The following is a 16112-nucleotide window of genomic DNA, read 5'->3' on the forward strand; positions in this document are numbered from 1 at the left end:
ATATTGCGGGTTATTCTGCCTTGATATTCTGGATTATAGGGCTGTGTGGAAGAGCCCTAAATGGACAGCATTCTGAAGAACTATGATGGGAACTGTGTTATATTTATATTAGTGATACATACTATATGTTTCACTAGATTGTTCAGGGATTGATTTGAAGGGGTTCATCCATATTTTTATTAGTTTTTGTCATTTGTTTTTATTGGGTAATGTTTAATTTTTTATAATTGTGCATGTCTTTTGTCTATTGTTGTGTTTTATATTGCTATTGTTTTTATTCAGGCTTGACCCTATGTAAGCCACCCTGAGTCCCCTTTGGGGAGATAGAGGCAGGGTATAAAAATAATGTTGTATTATTATTATTATTATTATTATTATTATTATTATTATTATTATTATTAATCTTATATAAACTCAAGTACCAAGCCCTGAGCATTGATGAACCCATGGTCCAGCCTTTTTGAGATGTGTATGCCCTTTGCCTTCTAGTTTTACCTTGGTCTCCCAAGAAGAGTACTAGATTTCTCAGCCAGAGAGTTCCTTATCAAACTATCTATCCCATGATTCGAAAGGGTTCAAACAGGGCAATTAAAGTGGAGTAAGGTAAAGGTAAAGGTTTTCCCCTGACATTAAATCTAATCATCTCCTGCTCTGGAGGTTGGTGCTCATATCCATTTCTAAGCTGAAGAGCTGACATTGTCCGTAAACATCTCCTAGGTCATGTGGCAACCGGAGTGGTAACTATTGATCTACTCACATTTGCATGTTTTTGAACTGCTAGGTTGACAGAAGCTGGGGCTAACAGTGGGAGCTCACCCCACTCCCCGGATTTGAAGTGCTGTCCTTTTGGTCAGCAAGTTCAGCAGCTCAGCAGTTTAACTCATTGTGCCAGGGCTCTGGTTTAAGTGGAATAATAGTGCTATAATGGTGAAGCGTGGAAGGGTCTTAGTTCAACTCCTTTGCAATCTCTTAATCCCTTCTCCCTATCTTTTTCTCTCATCTCCTTCCCCAGAATTTCTAATTTATCAATCCCCAGCCCCTGTTATTTCCGAGATAAATTAAATCTGGCCCATTTTTTAACACATTCTGGACTTGTGGAGATGCACAAACATCATTTGCTTTCAAGCCTCACTCATAACTCATGGTTATTGCAGCCAATCACTGTACTTTTGAATTAATCTTCCCCATAGTTTTATATACTTTCATGCCTGCTTCATTTATGTGTGATGTGCCAACTCATTCCCTAGCAGAGGCTTCCAGTTTTGCCAAGAAATTAAAACGTTATTGGCAGCTTCCTCCTTTTTTATATATTAAAAAAAATAAAGAATATGGTTTAAAAAGTCTAATAAAACTCCTCTGCATATATTTTGCTGAAATCTGGCAGAAGTAATTCCCTACTATGGAGCTATTAAGTCCAAATGAAAGAAAGCAAAGAAAAAGAAAAGTATTTTTTTTTTGCTTCCCATGATAGTCAATGAGATTCGCAGATATTCAGATTTCCATAGCTCCAGCTTAGGATACAAGTCAAAGTGGAATTAGACCGATTAGAAGGTAGCAATTTTCTGAAAAAGAGAGGTTGTTGCACATCCCAATATATAGTTGGAGCCCCCGATGATGCAGTGGGTTAAACTGTTGAGCTGCTGAACTTGCTGACTGAAAAGTCAGTGGTTCGAATCCGAGGAGCGGGGTGAGCTCCCACTGTTAGCCCCAGTTTCTGCCAACCTAGCAGTACGAAAACATGCAAATGTGAGTAGATCAATAGGTACTGCTTCGGCGGGAAGATAACAGTGCTCCATGCAGTCATGCTGGCCACATAAGCTAGGAGGTGTCAATGGACAATGCTGGCTCTTCGGCTTAGAAATGGAGATGAGGACCAACCCCCAGAGTCAGACACGACTAGACTTTATGTCAGAGGAAAAGCTTTACCTTTACCTAATGGGATTAATTCATATTCATAATATATAGTTATCATGGCTAATAAACATCAATAGACTTTTCTTTTCCAAAGCATAAAAAGTTACCCAACCATTACCCTTTCTCCCTTTGAGACAAGCTAAAACATACCTTGTTCTATTAGGCATTGAATGTCTTTATTTTATTCCAGTTGACTCATCCTAATAAATGTATAGTACCTAACCTTTTGCTACCTCAAACAATGTGCTATATAGTAATCAATCCTCTTAGAGTAATTAAAGCTGAGTATCATTCCATGTATAAAGCTTGCACTTTTTTCTTAGACCTTCTACCTTTCTGTCTACCTGCATTAGTTATAATATGAGTGTCTTCCTAAGCATTCATAATTATGCAATAGGCAATTCTTCTCATGTTGTCATCTTGTGGAATGCATTAGCAGTTCTCATGTTGTGATGAGTGCTCCCCTCTTTCATAGATGTCATTTTAAATAATCATCCCAATCCCAATCATTGTTGCTTCCGCCACATAAATATCACCAGTGGAGCAGGTTAAATTAATTTTTCATGCTCTTGGCAGTTTCTTTGGAAGAATGCAGCTCACCTCTTGCCTTTCTCTTGATAAGCGATAATATATAATCCATTTAATGCTGACAGTTTACATTCTGTCCTCATTAACAGAGATAATTTTAATAGGCTGTGGCCTTATCATCATAGAGATTGATCAGAGCTGGTCCAATAGAAAAAGACATTTTCAGCTCCTTTTATAAAGTTGTCACGATTAGTGGATAACAAAGCTGCCATTGGGTGGATGTCAGCTGATACTGGTGATATTAAATGGTTGTAAAATAATATGTGTCACAGAGGGAAGTCTCATTATCAAAGTAATAAATCCTCCTGGGGAGATAGGATGGGATAAAAATAAAGTTTTATTATTATTACTTATAGTTTTATTATTTTAAAATACTTCTATCAAGGCTGGAACAGTGTTAAGACCACATCAGAAATGAATATGGCCTCTTTTTGAGTCAACATATATAGGATTGTACTCTAAATCATAATGATGATGATAATATTAATAATAATGATAATAATAATCATACTTTATTTTTATTCCCTGCCTAGATAATTCACAGAGGGCGGGGTAACTGGTTGCATTCCAAATGTTGGTAGTATGCAAATCCCATAATCTCACAATACTCATATACCAGGTAGAGTTGATGGGAATGACAGTCCACCAATATCTGGAAGGTCACAAATTGCTATCTTGAGCCTCAAAGAGAGGGAACAAACAGCCCAGAAAGAAGTGAAGAGGAAGGGTCTCAAGGTAGGCAGAGTCAAAGGGCTCAAAGCCATTGAAGGTGAGGAACACAGATCTTCAGCTCCATGTTTGCTGCATCAAGGAAAGGCAGGAACAGCAGTTACTAGAGCAGTGGTTCTCAACATTAGTATTTCTGTGACCCCTTAATACAGTTTCTCATGTTGTGGTGATCCCAACCATAAAATTACTTTTGTTGCTACTTCAGAACTATAATTTTTCTACTGTTATGGATCGTAATGTAAATATCTGATATGCAGGATGTATTTTCATTCAGTGGACCAAATTTGGCACAAATATCCGATATCCCCAAATTTGAATACTGGTGTGCTTTGGGGCGAATTGATTTCCTGAGTCCCCCTGGGTGAGAAGGGCGGGGTATAAATGCTGGAAATAAAATAAATAAATTTTGTCATTTGTGAGTTGTAGTTGCTGGGATTTATAGTTCACCTACAATCCAAGAGTATTCATAACTCTACCAACGATGGGATTGAACCAAACCTAACACATAGAATTTGCATGACCAACAGGAAATATTAGAAGGGTTTGGTGGGCATTGACCTTGAGTTTGGGCATTGTAGTTCACCTACAATCAAAGAGCCCCTTGAACGATTGATTTGGGCCAAACTTCCCACACAGAACCCCCATGACCAACAGAAAAGACTGGTATTTGGTGACCAGGTTGAGAAACACAGTGCTAGATGATGGATTGGGAAGTAAGTGTGAAATGATAAACAGTGATGCAACAACAGCATCCTTTCCATTTTGAGGCAGAACATCAAACATATACAGTCAAAGACAATATGTAGTTGTAATGGATATCTTAAATAAAATATTTACCCAGTGTGTTGCTGCCATTTTTAAAAAATACAAATTCTATGCTGAGAAAAATACAAATTGCAAATGAAACTGTCCAAATTATATTGCTTTACACATGTCTGTGGTGTGACCATGCCATGTTCTCATCACATTTAAAAAAGGACATTGTTGAGCTAAAAAAAGTGAGGAAAGTACCTTACAACTTCTGAGGATGCCTGCCATAGATGTGGGCGAAACGTCAGGTGAGAATACTTCTGGAACATGGCCATAGGTAAGAAGTAAAGGTTTCCCCTGACGTTAAGTCCAGTCATGTCTAACTCTGGGGGGTTGGTGCTCATCTCCATTTCTAAGCCGAAGAGCCGGCGTTGTCCATAGACATATCCAGGTCATGTGCCCGGCATGACTGCATGGAGCGCCGTTACCTTCCTGCCGGAGCGGTACCTATTAATCTACTCACATTTGCATGTTTTTGAACTGCTAGGTTGGCAGGAAGAACATGGCCATAAACATACAACAACCCTTTTGCCCGGAAAATATACAACAACCCTTTTGCCTCATATTCCCCAGATGGATTTATTGTCATTCTCAGCTAGTAACTGGGGAATGGGAAGGCATGACTGGAGAAAAGTAACTGGAGAAGGGAAAAGGAAGGATTAAATATCTCATTCACTACCTCCTGCTGGCCACATTCCTTTCTGTTATGAAGAAAAATGTGAGGTTGGTGAAGTAGATTGTCGTTGGAGCTAGCCATGGTGCTGAATCAGGGCTCTGTTTGTTTTCAGTAACTGCCGCAAAGACATTCACTACCACTCTATGCTTTTTCAATGCTAGATTGTGGGAGGGTATTTCTTATTGTTTAGCCTTACCATAAAGGGACATTGCACACATCAAATTAAATAAAAATCTTTTTAAAAATCCAAAACAAAACCCACGAATAATAGTAAAATTGCGTTGCTGTGAGTTTTCTGGGCTGTATGGCCATATTCCAGAATCATTCTCTCCTGACGTTTCATCCACATATGTGGCAGAAATCCTCAGAGGTTGTGAGGTCTGTTGGAAACTAGGCAGGGGGTGGGGTTATATATCTGTGGAAGATCCAGGGTGGGAGAAAGAACTCTTGTCTGCTTGAGGCAAGTGTGAATATTGCAATTAGAATCATAGAATCATAGAGTTGGAAGAGACCTCATGGGCCTTCCAGTCCAACCCCCTGCCAAGAAGAAGGAAAATCAAAGCACCCCTGACAGATGGCCATCCAGTCTCTGCTTAAAAGCCTCCAAAGAAGGAGCCTCCACTGCACTCTAGGGCAGAGAGTTCCACTGCTTAACAGCTCTCACAGTGAGGAAGTTCTTCCTAATGTTCAGGTGGAATCTCCTTTCCTGTAGTTTGAAGCCATTGTTTGAAGCCCTAGTCTCCAGGGCAGCAGAAAACAAGCTTGCTCCCTCCCCCTTATGACTTTCCCTCACATATTCATACATGGCTGTCATGTCTCCTCATCCTTCTCTTCGGCAGGCTAAACATGCCTAGCTCTTTAAGCTGCTCCACATAGGTCTTGTTCTCCAGACCAATTGGCCACCTTGATTAGCATTGAATAACCTTGCAGCTTCAAAGCCTGGCTTCTTCCTGCCTGGGGGAAATCCTTTGTTGGGAGGTCTTAGCTGGCCCTGGTAGTTTCATGTCTGGAATTCCTCTGAAACAATCAGGGCCAGATAACACTTCCCGACAAAGGATCCCCCCAGGCAGGAAGAAGTCAGGTTTTGAAGCTGCAAGGCCATTAAGTGCTAATCAAGGTGGCCAATTACAACATTCACACTTGCCTCAAGCAGACAAGAGTTCTTTCTCCCATGCTGGACCTTCCACAGGTATATCAACCACACTTGCCTAGTTTTCAACAGACTTCACAATCTCTGAGGATGCCTACCATAGATGTGGGCGAAACATCAAGAGAGAATGTTTCTGGAACATGGCCATACAGTCTGGAAAACTCACAGCTGCCCAGTGATTCTGGCCATGAAAGCCTTTGACAGCACACTAATAAAATTGCTTCACCACTCTGCCTGTAGTAATATTATGTGGCAGCTGGTTTGAATGAATTAGTTCACCTGCATTCTTGCACCCAGTAAAATAAATGTTTTCCTATATTGTTTTGTTGGACAAACAGAAATGCAGTAGATGTAAAATAATCTATTGGCAGAAGATTTCCTCTGAGGCTGCAGTTGCTTTCAAAACCTTGAATGGCTAAGCAGCCAAAACATTTGTGTCAAAGTCCCACAAGCCATTAGTTCAAGCCTCACTTCATTACCGTAGTAACTTTCAAACTGAATATGTATTTTTAAAAATCTTTGGAGCTTATGCCAGTACATCCTCAAGTAATCTCTGAATATATGGAGAACGTGAACTTAAGCTCTTCTCATATGGCCTTTAAATAAACTGCTTAACCTCTGTGATTTGCCATCTGTAAAATGAGTTGACAGAAAAGTCATCAAAAGTAACCCTGTAAACTATGGGGGGATCATCAGAACGTCGTTGCTTGCAAGCCATTGTTGTGCTATAATTACATTGGGAAGGAAATTGAAATGAACATTTGCTTCAGTGGATTTTAATCATTAGTATGCATGAAGATTTTGTGGCCTTGCTTTTTGACTGATGATCTAAAGTCATTTCAGCATATGTTTATCCAAACTCAATACAGTGAATGAGTAAAACATCCAGTGAAGCAACCGTCTTAAATAGTATGCCAAGTGAATATTCCATTGATGGAGTTATAGTAGTTATCACATCTATCTGAAAGAAGAATCTCTCCTTTATGAACCTTCATTAAATATGTGCTCATTATCTGCAGCTCATTTATATGTTCCACCTTCTTGAAAGTTGTAACTCATTGATGGCTTTTTCTGTCATGGCACTTCACTTTTGGAAACTCCTCTTTATTGTCCTTCAGTTAGCTGATTCAGACAGCATTGTTTCTGGGAGGCTGTGATAGGCAATGTTCCCTCTTGGTGTTATGATTAATTCCTGGTTTTACTGCATTGATTTTTCAGTTTGTCTTATTCAGTTGTTAAATGTGTATATGTATGTAAGAAAGCCAGAGAAGGGCAGAGAGAATTTCAGTGTTTTTTATCTACATATTGTTCTGAGTAGTCATAGACTGATATCCAGTTGGTACAGTAACAAACATGTAGCTGTGAATTTGGTTGTTTTTTGGAGTTGTCTGTGTACCACAAAAACACATGAACTCACTCTTTTCCTTTTGACTTGATGGCTGCAGAACTGTCCAACCCGGGGTTTCTCAAACTTTTTCAGCAGCAGAGCCCTTTTTCATAGAATCATAGATTTGGAAGAGACCTCGTGGGCCATCCAGTCCAACCCATTATTAAGAAGCAGGAAAAATGGATTCAAAGCACCCCTAAGAGATAGCCATCCAGCCTCTGCTTAAAAGCTTCCAAAGAAGGACCCTCCACCAAATCTTTTGAAGCAAAGGTTTCCTGTGAAGCCCCAAGAAATGTACCGTATATATATTTGTGAGCCAATCTGAGTGCCTTTCGGGGAGAGAAGAGTGGGGTATAAATATAGCAAATAAATAAATATTATATTACAGTAGAGTCTCACTTATCCAAGCCTCGCTTATCCAAATTTCTGGATTATCCAAGCCATTTTTGTAGTCAATGTTTTCAATATATCGTGATATTTTGGTGCTAAATTCATAAATACAGTAATTACAACACAACATTACTGCGCATTGAACTGCTTTTTCTGTCAAATTTGTTGTAAAACATGATGTTTTGGTGCTTAATTTGTAAAATCATAACCTAATTTGATGTTTAATAGGCTTTTCCTTAATTCCTCCTCATTATCTAAGATATTAGCTTATCCAAGCTTCTGCCGACCTGTTTAGCTTGGATAAGTGACTCTACTGTATATTCAAAGTAATTGGAAGTAATTAAAAGAAGGAAGTTACATGAACTATCTAAGATTCAAAATTAAAAAGAGATGATATCATTTCAAAAATTTGCATGTAATTCTGAAGGACAAATATTAGTCGACCTATCATCGACATATTCGATGAAGAGCAAAAAACTATTAAAATATTTTATTTCTTGCTATGTCATTCAGATTTTAGATTGAGTTGCTATTGTCTCCATTAGAACAAATTTCCACTTGCCTGGATGTGAGCTATAGATATGGTTCTTAAAACGCTGTCCATTGGTTCACAGATGACGGGTCACTTCATCCTAGAGACTCAGCCTGAGATCATATTTTATCTCAGAACCGAAATGGCCTCAACTCAATTTCTGAAATTGCAGATCTCAATATTTATTACAGTGGGAACATCAGCAAAACCTCATGGTTTTTTGAGTTTTTTTTAAAAAACAACTTGGCAAAACTTGCCAAGTGGCAGAGATATAGGTTGTGTTTTGTATGTGTTTGTATTGATATGTATATGTATATGCAGTTTCCTGGATAATTTAATGTGCTCTGTGAATCTCATTCTCTCTATATATATACACACACATATGCAATGTGTCCCGGTAGTTCTCCATTCAAATTTTCTTTGTTTGTGAAATAACCATAGTTTTATTTATTTATTTACAGAATTTATATTCCGCCTTCTCACCCCAAAAGGGACTCAGGGTGGAGTACAATGCACATATACATGACAAACATTCGATGCCATTAGACATACAACATACAGACACACACAGAGGCAATTTAACATTTCCAACTTCCGGCTTCATGAAGGTATGCTAGATTCTGGCCACAGGGGGAGCTGCCATTTCACCGTCCACTTGTGACACTGAGTCTTTGATGGAATACTTCCTCATTCCTTTCTGTGTGCTGCTGGAAGGTTTTATGGTGTTGTAGATTAATTAAATTAGACTCCCCACATAAAGCGGTACCTAAATTTCCTACTTGACAGATGCAACTGTCTTTCAGGCTGCTTAGGTCAACAATGAGCTAGGATTTTAATGGTCGGAGGCTTAACCCGACCCGGGCTTCGATCTCATGACCTCTCAGTCAGCCTGATCAATTTTAGTCCATTTTTTGAGTGGGAATAAGGGTATGGATCCCTCTATACAATGTTCAGAACCATAAGCCCAGCTCATCAATGTAGAGTTAAATAAGCCAGCCAGCCAATGTGTCAGAATCCACATTTTCCTGCAGGCAAGCTGTTAAGTTCCTTCTGTGTTCCTTCCCACTGTTCTTACTGTGGTTGAAAGAGAAGGGAACTAAAATGAGACTTCTGCTAAAATTATTCCTCAGTTGAAAGTTGTAGAAACACATGCCTCTCAGACTATGACCCCCAACTCCCCCAAACACAACACAGTCTGTGCTATCTGGGAATGATGGAACTTAGTTCCTTGAGGCTCCCGGGTTAAGAAATCCTACTGTATATGACAGAATCTGCTCTTATTTTTTAAATAATATTTCCTGCCATGTTTTCTCTCACTGGTTAAGAAGATACGACTTTCTGAGGAAGTCCCTTAGTGGCACAATGTGCATGTTCCTTGCTGGAAAAGAAAGGAAAATGGAATCATTGTGGCAGAGAATGAAAAATGCATGACAGTGTGACCTAGAGAGGATGCTGCCTTAGCTGACATTAGCCTGTCATCTTTCTGCACCATCTTCCGCTCAGGAATTCTGGCTTCTCATAGGGAAAAGACTGACTAAAGAGCCAGTGTATTTCTAATGAAGCTCAAATAGGGATAGAAAACAAGAGATATTTGCAACTTCTTGAAAATAATCTTGTATTTACATTGTATTAGAGTTTGCCAACCCACCAGGAAATTTAGGGTGCATCTGCAATGCAGAACTAATGCAGATTGACACCACTTTAACTGTTGTTATTTGTTTATTGTGTCAGAAGTGACCGAGGGTACAGTTGGAATGTATTTGAAAAACAAACAATGTTAAAAACTTGGTATTATACTAATGTCCTTTGACCAGTAGCTAGCTACTTGGTGTGCCTCTAGTGTTGCTATAAGAAGGTCCTCCATTGTGCATATGGCAGGTCACGTGGCAGAGCAGGTAACTGCTGTAACTCAATGCCATGGAATCTTGGGAGTTATAATTTGGGAAAGTAGCAGCATGTTTTGGCAGCGAAGACTAGACACCATGAAAACTACAACTCCCATTATTCCATAGCATTGAGCCATGACAATTAAGATAGCGTGAAACTGCATTAATTCTACAGTGTTGATATAACCCAAGAGTCAAGATACAAGGTCTACAACTTTATCTATCAGCTAATAGGGTTTCAGAGGATCTAACAGATGAATGGATTTGGCCAAGAGAAATGTCTTGTCAGGGCTATCTCCTCAATCAATTGGTGGATGAATCAGCCACAGTTCTGAGATTTTAGTGTCCAGTGACCTCCATTCCTGGCTGGGGTGAGTGTGTGTTTGAATTGTTCTTGGTTTGCTTTAAATAAAAACACCACTTTCTTACCACCAGTCTTCTTCTATGTGATCTGGAGGCATGTTCTAGGGTCTTCCTGGGCTCATAGAAGTCACATGAAGAATTTAAAAAAATCAGGGGGTCATAGAACCTCATCGCACTAGATCAATGGTTCTCAACCTGTGGGTCCCCAGATGTTTTTGCCTTCAACTCACAGAAATCCTAACAGCTGGTAAACTGGCTGGGATTTCTGGGAGTTGTACGGTAAAACACCTGGGAACCCATGGGTTGAGAACCACTGCACTAGAGCATAGATCCACTTTAAATCCAGTTGCTGCCTCCAGCAGAATTCTGGGGCTTGTAGTTTAGGGAGGGGCCTTTAAAATGCTCTGCCAGAAAAGTCACGGGATTCTTTAAACTACAAACCCCAGAATTCTGTAGGACGCTGCAACTGGATTTAAAGTGGATCCGTCTGCAAGGACGTTGCTCAGGGGACGCCTGGATGTTTGAAGTTTTACCATCCTTGTGGGAGGCTTCTCTCATGTCCCGGCATGGGCAGCTGGAGCTGACAAAGGGAGCTCACCTGCTCTCTCCGGATTCGAACTGCTGACCTAGCAGTTAGCAATCCTGCCAGCACAAGGGTTTAACCCAGTGGTTCCCAAACTTATTTGGCCTACTGCCTGGAAAGGCGGGCGTGGCTTAGAGGGGTGGGCGGGGCCACAAATGGGCGGCCAGGACTGGGATGGGCAGAGTTATAAGCTCTGAGGCAGGGCTGAGCTTCTATCCCTGTTCTGCGGAGCCTGCCAGGACACCGGAGGCGGGGCTAGAGGAGCAGGCGGGGCCTCTTCCCAAGTGCCTGACGGGGCTGAACCTATACCCTGCCCCTGTGTTCTAACAAGTCCCTCAGGGGAGGTATACAGAGGCTCAGCCCTGTCTCACGCTTTTGGGAAGAGGCCCCGCCCCCACCCTAGCCCCTCCCTTTAGTCCTAAAAGGCCTCTCAGGACCCCTCCTCAGCCCTGTCATGGGCTCTTGGAAGGAGGCCCCGCCCCCTTCCCTAGCTCCGCCCTCTGTGTCCCAACAAGAGCCTCAGGAGAGGTATAGATTTTCAGCCCTGTCTCAGGCTCTTGGGAAGAAGCCATGCCCACTCTTCTAGCTCTGCCCCCTGTGTCCTAACAGGCGTCTCAGGTGCTCAGCCCTGTCTCCGGCACTTGTGAAGAGGCCTCGGCCCTCCTCTGGCCCCACCCCCATGTCCTAATAGGTACCATCACCACCCCCCTGGATCGCTCCAGTGCCCACAGGGGGCGGTAGTGCCCAATTTAGAAATCACTGGTTTAACCCATTGCGCCATCAAGGGCTCCCTCTAGTGTGATGAAGCAGTTAGAACCCTTGGAAGAACCCTTAGAAGTAAATATATTTTGGCTCCAGAATGTCCCAAAATGTAATGTGTGTATAGAGGATTTCCATTTGTCTAACTCTAGTGTAATGTTTGAAGTGTAACGGCGCTCCATACAGTCATGCCGGCCACATGATCTTGGAGGTGTCTATGGACAACGCCGGCTCTTCGGTTTAGAAATGGAGATGAGCACCAGCCCCCAGAGGCGGACACGACTAGACTTAATGTCAGGGGAAAACCTTTACCTTTACCTAGTGTAATGAAGCAGTTAGACAAATGGAAATGCTCTGTAGGTACTCACATTACAGATCATTTTGGAGCAAAAATATAATTGCTTCCAAGGGTTTCCGGGGCATACACACAAAATAGCTTTTGGGAATGGAGTGTACACTGGAGAAGGAAGAGGAGGCAGAGTCACCTATGTGAACATAATGACTACAAAGAAAGCCAAGAGCAAGTGGTCTACCAAATCTGACTCGGAACTACATTTGCTGAAGTACACTTACATAACCAGAGGTTCTTTTGCTATGTTATTTATAAAAGTATCCAGTACCTCCTTGTACACTGGTTATTTTTAGGTGTTGAATGCCAGATGGGTGGCCGCATTGATCATGGCAAGGGGTTACCAGAAACGTTCTCTCCACACCCATCATCCAGCGATCAGCTGTTGCTCTCCCGGAGCTGCTTGCAGTTATACGGTTAAATATTATACTCGGCTGGTTTCAAAGAGCATCTCAATACAACTTTTGTTCAGCTTGCCTTCACACCTGTGATTTCAGTGACCCTTTCAACAGCTAAGCAAGACTGAAAGGGAAAGCTATTGATGTCACCTCCTGCACTTTTTATTTCTGAGAAAAAGCACACCTCACCTTGAGAATCGTTCATCTGCAAGGGTTACTTTGGAGAAGCAAGGTGTGTACCAAACAGAGCATCTTCCTTCAAATGAATAAAAGATGAGAAGCTGGAAAATAATCCCCAGGAACTCACTTTAGGGAATGAGCAAAAGTTGTATAAATTAAGTATTGAAAATAGTGCTGCCACAGGAACTGAGGGAAGATGGACTGCATTCAGAAGAAAGGTGTTGGTGGGGCGAAATAAGTAGTGTGAAAGCATAAGACAAGAAGAGACAGAAACAGCTGGGTAAGAGGGAGAGAGAAAGTCAGCCTGCTGCCAAAGGCTATTGAAATGATATGATCAGCGTGGAGAGAAAGGCAGGAGAAAAGGGCTCAGTAGAAAGAACAAAAACACAAGCCTAGATATGGAGAAAAGAATAAAGACTACTAGAAACCACTGTTTCCCTTTTTGTGCCCTACCAGTATTCTGCAGTTATCATCTAGGGCAGAATAGGAACGCAGTGGGTTAAACCCTCGTACTGTCAGGACTGCTGACTTGTAGGTTGGGTTGCTGACCTGGTTCAAATCCAACCCGGGCAGAGCACAGATGAGCTCTCTCTATCAGCTCCAGTTCCATGCAGGGACATGAGAGTAGCCTACCACAAGGATGGTAAAAACATCAAAAAACATCCGGGCGTTCCCTGGGCAACGTCCTTGCAGTCGGCCAATTCTCTCACACCAGAATTGACTTGCAGTTTCTCAAGTTGCTCCTGACCTGAAAAAAAGTGTATGGCAGGATAATTATTATTCATCCCTGGCTGTTGTTGGACTGTAACACCCAGCTTTCCTCATCATTGCCTAAACTACTGGTACTGGGAGTTTCAGTCTACCCCTTACATAGGGACCAAGGAAAAATTAATTTTCTGTTTCTTAAGGAGAGAGTTCCTGGCAGTGTGTCTTTATTTCATCCAAAACATATCTTATTTTGTTGTTGAAGGCTTTCATGGCCAGAATCACTGGGTTGCTGTGAGTTTTCTGGGCTGTATGGCCATGTTCCAGAAGCATTCACTCCTGACGTTTCACCCACATCCATGGCAGGCATCCTCAGAAGTTGTGAAAAGATCTCACAACCTTTGAGGATGCCTGTCATAGATGTGGGTGAAATGTCAGGAGAGAATGCTTCTGGAACATGGCCATACAGCCTGGAAAACTCACAGCAACCCATATCTTAGTTGATAAATATGTGACAGCAGTATATTGGACTGATCTCAATACCCAACAGTGGACCATATCTGAGTTGAAACTGGATCGTGGTGTGATATTAATCTAATTCTGTCATCCATTTGCAGAAGTGTGACATCTTCACATTGTAAAAAAAATGTTAGTATAAGGAAGTTCTATTCTCATTCGGGGTAAGGGGGAACTTACATTCATGTTTTATGGAAACCAGTCACTGTATTTTCTCTGCAGTACATTGTATCCACAAAGGAAGCAACTTTAACATGTCATTGCAGGTGGGGGGGAGGAGGGATAGACAAGTTTTAATCTGTATTGCCCACTGGATCAGAACTCAAGAAAATATAAGGTACGACATTATAATCTCACAAATGCACTCAGATGCTATTTTAGGCATTCAATCAAGAAGGAGATATAACAAGTTACTGAAAACCAATCAGTATCTAACGTGGGCACAAAGGTCTCCATATCCTGCGGCTCACCAACTTTTCAAGGTTGTTGCATGTATTATGGAACTTTGAAACTTTAAAACACCGACACTTTGGCTGCCCTTGTTATACACCAATTAAAAATATTATTTTAAATTTATTTCATCAACTGATGTTTCATCTGGGCTGGATCTGTGAGGCTGGAGCAGAAAGCACTATGCTATGATGGTTCTGCTTCTGTTTGTAAGCTTGGTTTCAGACTAAATAGGGAATTGTGTATCTCTGCCCTTTTCAGATTTGGGTGAGATATCTTCCAGATGTCACTCAGATGTATTTTACATTTGAATAAAAAAATATACAGCTTGTACCAAAGCCTGGATGCAGTGTTCACCTGGATGGTGTCTAGTTGACAGAGGGTGAATCCAGAAAGATGGAATGTAATAGGTGCTTTCAAGCTCTGGTGGTTGGATTATCTATCTGTCCTGAATGAGGTTGTACTCTTTCTACAGCAGTGGTTCTCAACCTGTGTGTCCCCAGATGTTTTGGCCTTTAACTCCCAGAAATCCTAACAGCTAGTAAACTGGCTGGGACTTCTGAAAGTTGTAGGCCAAAACACCTGGGGACCCACAGGTTGAGAATCATTGTTCCACGCTGCCCCTTTATCCCAGGATCTGATCCCAGATTATCTGTTTATCCCAAGTTATTGGGCAGTGAGGACTCATATATTCCAGTTTAAAGCAGATAATCTGGGATCGGATCCTGAGAGAAAGGGCAGTGTGGAAAGTCCCTTAGATTAATCTGTCATTGGAGATCCATATGTCTTTCATGAGAAAAAGCTTCTGTTGTTATTCTTGTTATTATTATTATTAATTTTTATAGCACCATTGACATATATGGCACTTAACAAATAAAACATCCAAAACCAGTGTTCTATCAAAGGCGTACAGTCAAAAATATATGAATACACATACAAACAAGAGAGGGGAAGGAAGGAAGAAATAAGAAAAATATAAAGTATAATATAAAGCAAAATTGTAAAACAAATTATCCAGATAAAATACAAAGGATATAATATGACTTGAAGCAAACTGGCAATTAGATATAATCAAAATATACCAATATATAAAACAATGCTAAACTAAATTTCTAAAATCAGTAAAGTTTTTAATTGAGATTTTAACATAATGAGGCAAAGAGTAGTCTGCAAATATTAAGAGAGGCAATTCCAAGAGTATGAAATAAGGTAAAGGTAAAGCATTTCCCCTGACATTAAGTCTAGTTGTGTTCAACTCTGGGGGCTCAATTTCTAAACGGAAAAGCCAGCGTTGTCCATAGACACCTCCAAGCTTATGTCGCTGGTATGACTGCATGAAGCGCTATTACCTTCCAGCCAGAGCAGTACCTATTGATCTGCTTACATTTGCATGTTTTCAAACTTCTAGGTCGCCAGAAGCTGGAGCTAACAGTAGGAACTCACCTCGCTCCCTGAATTCGAACCACTGACCTTTTGGTCAGCAAGTTCAGCAGCTCAGCATTTTAACCAGGGGCATAAAATAGGGAGTGAAAAAGAACAAAGCTGAGCCAAGGAAGTGGAAACCTTTGGTTGAGTGAGAAGCCTAAAACTCCTAGAATGTAGATCTTGAGTGGACTGGTAAAAGAAAATAGGGCTGAAAAATAGGCAGGAGCTAGGTTGTATAGATAAAACAAGAAGCTTGTACTAGTGTTCCATGCATTGGTAACATGATTGAACTACTATAATAGCTCTATGTGGAGCTCTCCTT

The 16112-nt window shown here is 41.0% G+C and overlaps 1 protein-coding gene across 2 annotated transcripts in view; it reads left to right on the plus strand.

Moving 5' to 3' along the window:
- cpne4 (copine 4) overlaps positions 1–16112 on the plus strand; it is a 281734-nt gene that overhangs the window by 64453 nt on the left and 201169 nt on the right. The window lies entirely within an intron of this gene.

Source organism: Anolis carolinensis, chromosome 6 (genome assembly GCF_035594765.1).
Source record: "Anolis carolinensis isolate JA03-04 chromosome 6, rAnoCar3.1.pri, whole genome shotgun sequence".
Taxonomy (NCBI): Eukaryota; Metazoa; Chordata; class Lepidosauria; order Squamata; family Dactyloidae; genus Anolis; species Anolis carolinensis.